The sequence below is a fragment of the Conger conger genome, chromosome 5 (genome assembly GCF_963514075.1).
Source record: "Conger conger chromosome 5, fConCon1.1, whole genome shotgun sequence".
NCBI classification, from domain to species: Eukaryota; Metazoa; Chordata; class Actinopteri; order Anguilliformes; family Congridae; genus Conger; species Conger conger.
The window spans coordinates 53,575,138-53,578,710 of record NC_083764.1 but is presented as its reverse complement, the minus strand read 5'-3'; the positions used below and the strand labels follow the sequence as shown (position 1 = coordinate 53,578,710).

At 41.3% G+C, this 3,573-nt stretch overlaps 1 long non-coding RNA gene across 1 annotated transcript; it reads right to left on the bottom strand.

Annotated features, from left to right (window-relative positions):
- Window positions 1-1,063: 1,063 nt before the first annotated feature.
- LOC133127883 (uncharacterized) lies at window positions 1,064-2,561 on the bottom strand. Its single transcript, XR_009708680.1, has 3 exons — window positions 2,436-2,561; window positions 2,013-2,127; window positions 1,064-1,470 (listed from the first exon to the last, which is right to left on the bottom strand). It is a non-coding gene; the product is annotated as an uncharacterized LOC133127883 (long non-coding RNA).
- Window positions 2,562-3,573: the final 1,012 nt, after the last annotated feature.

The following is a 3,573-nucleotide window of genomic DNA, read 5'->3' as shown; positions in this document are numbered from 1 at the left end:
TAGGAGAGCAGTCACCGGTGTAATGACAGCAGTGCCCAAATGAGGGAACTGTGGGAGTGTCCCGAGCCTTTCCCAAAGGTGGTGGTTCACAGTTCCCATGACTTATTGACCCCTGTGTTCTCTCAACTAAAACACAGCCACAATCCATCACCGATGGCCTGAAACTCCTGAATGGTTATGATATCAAAGGTAGACTGTTACAAAAAAACTAGACCATTACACCAGTCGCACTGAACCAATCAGAATAACACCAAACATTACTATATTCTGACCTGGGATTATCATGAAACATCTTTATGCCATCTGTGCTCCTCCAGGAATCCTTCTCTAGCTCTCCCCCACAGACATGTGTGCCAAAAGATGGGGGCTAACAATATATGCTCCAGGAGGGGGAAGTCAGCAAGCTGACCAGCGAATGAGACCAAGTGTTAATTATTACTGGCTTGCAACAGGCTAGCATATGTGTTGGTTATGTGGTTTGTCTACAAACGATGCTTCTCCCTTGTCATTTTAACCTGTCATTTAAAACTCATCTGTGCCACTGGTAGTTTAACATGTGATTTTTGAGTCCTTGACCCTGACATGTCAACAAGATGAGATATGAACTTGCTGTCTGTATCAAGTTATTTATTAAACTGAACATGAACTTCATGCCAACAAGAGCTACATTTTCAGTTTGTCATGAACTCAAAATGAGAAAAATGGTACCTCTTTGCACAATTGCACATATGCTAAGAAGTGCCAGAAAACCAAATGAGTTGAGGCCAAAGCTTTTGCATAAAGAAATATGAATGTTATAATAAGAACCCTATATGGTTTGATAAGGTGTATTGCTACAACATAAGAGTGAGAGTCCTGAATGACCCCCACTCCTCATGAACACTCATGTATTTGTGTTTCTGCTATATATTTTTGCTATATATTTTTACATGCATACGAGTGCAATGGAGGTGTGTGAACATGTCAGCTGCTGTTCTTCTTGCTGGCAATTAGTAGTAGTGTTTGTTTGTTTTCTTTTATTTTAAGTCTATTCAAATCTTAACATGTAAAAAAAACAACTTCATGCAATAAAATATATGTGATTTATTATAATACAGTTAAATACACATTCCAAGACACTGAAAAATGAGCTTAAATAATATAATATAATATAAGGTGTTCAGTAGTAAAGTGCCTGTCCAATCCCCAAAACATTATGAAGAAAATATTCAACATAGCATATATTTGCAAGCATATCAACACATGCGTCAAGACAATTCTGAAATCCAATGTGGTACAAAGGTAAAGAATTATTGCGCAGTTTTGTCTTTTGTGCTCAGCATCATAGTAGTTGCTTCTGTAGACGGGTGGGGTGATGCAATGTCCGTGGTTACTTTTGTCTGTCTCCTGCTATCCACAATTGCCATGGCTCTTTTTGCCCAGCGGTCTGAGGGATTGGAGCAGATTGTGATGCCTTTAACTGAGGTAAAGCTGAAAAGACAAGAAGAATAACGAATACCTCATTATAATTGAGCAACATAATCAATTTCAATGGAAAATACACTTCAAATGACTTCTGCTCTGGTATCCATTTCTCATTACATCAGGTCTTCATGTTTACTCCAAGCAACTTATTTTTATGGCTTTCATGGAGCATTGCATGGATCAATAATTGAAGAGTTATAACATATGAAGATATGAAGTTATAAGAGTCCATACTCATCTTTTTATTAGTTGGAAGTAAACACAAATGCATATTCTTTTGATGTCTTGGATCCAACAAAAGCCCATTTATATACAACATATCCATGTTCTCCTGAACTTTTATTATCATTATTATACATTACTATGTCCATATCATGCCAGTTATTCTCAAGAAAATGCCTGTGCATACTCATGGCTCATGTGCATGTGTTGTGTATGCTATAGTGCGTGTGTTGTGTGTGTTGTGTATGCTATAATGTGCATGTGTGCGTGTATGTGTGTGTTGTATAGCTATAGTATAATGTTCCAATATTGATGGGCCTACTTACATCACTGCGTCCACAGGACACAATCCTTTCTTCTGCATGGAATACCGATCAACCCGGGTCACAGGGATTTTCTTATTTTCCGTTTTCAGACAACATGAAACCACCGGTGAACTTGCTGTTAAAATGAGAAAAGTGATATTTAACATAACTTAAATTAGACTTTGCTCTCTTCTTATTTATTTTATTCTACTATAGTCTCTTGAACTGGAAATAAATTGTGCTCCCACAGTACATCTGAAGTATGTGTGGTTGTTGTTTTTATGGTCAAAAATTGGAATTCTCAAATAATAATAAATTAACATTGAATATTGTACTGCCCAGACCCACTATGATACATAGTTGTAGGAGATTCAAACTCAATTTTACTGATGTATTTATATCTACAGTAGTCCTATCTACAGGGTTATAAACAGCATCTCTCACCTTCCCCTGGGCCAGGGGACAGTAGCAGCACAGCAAGACACAGAAACACAGCAGGGATGGTCATCATCTTCTCTTTCAGCTTTCTGATTTCTGACTTTCATCAGACCAGCTTCACTTTTTAAACGCTCACTCTTTCTGTGGAAAAAGGGCTCGCACTTCCTGTGAAAGACCCCCCCCCACGCGAAAGCCCCCACCACAAGTTCTAGTGACATCGTTACCACAAACCAGAGTGGGCAGGGCTGCAGATTCCATTCCAGTGATGAAGGCACAGACACAAAATGACAATTGTGTATGTACGCATTTATTTATTTATTTAGCAAATGCAAAGTTCTCGAGCCAAGCAGTCACCTGATCTGCTGTATGACTAATCCTCCTTTTAGTCTTTGGAGAGGGCAGGCTTCAATGATGCGTTCCATTGTTTGCTCCTCTCCACAAGCACACAGTGGCCTTGGGCTGCTGCCCCACCTGTGAAGGCTGGCCAAGCAGGGGCCGTGACCAGTCATGAATCTATTGAGGGTTGTCCACTGTCTCCTTGGGAGGTTGGTGCCAGGGACCTGCTGAGTGGGGTCTGACACCAGATGTTTGTTTGGGAAATCCTTGGCCTCCCATTCCTTTTCCCAAGCAGATTGGGTGGTGAATTCATCTGGTGGGGTTTTCTTCCAAATTGGTAATCTAGATGGGAGACGGGCAGTAGGTGGATTGAAGATGCATCTGTGTGGATGTGTCCACATGGTGTGTATGGGGTGACCTGGAGCAGACAGGGGCACAGTATTCTGCTACGGAGTATGCAAGGGCCAGTGCTCAGGTGCGCAGTGTAGGGGCTGCTGACCCTCATATTGAGCCTGCGAGCTGAGAGCAGGTTGTTTCTGGACTTCACCTTTGCCGCTGTTCCTTTCAGATGTTCTTTGAAGGATAGGGTCCTGTCAAGGGTCACTCCCAGTGGAACACTGTTCCTGTGTTCAACTTGCTCTTGAATCTGTTTTCAATGTAGGTGGTAAGGGCCAGTGCTTGTTCCCCTGTGCTGCGGTCCTTGTGGAAACCGGCCTGATCTACACAGAGCATGTTCTCTACTCCTGGAGATATACATTGTAGTGTAAGGCATTCCAAGATTTTAGAGGGAACACAGAGTAGAGAGATT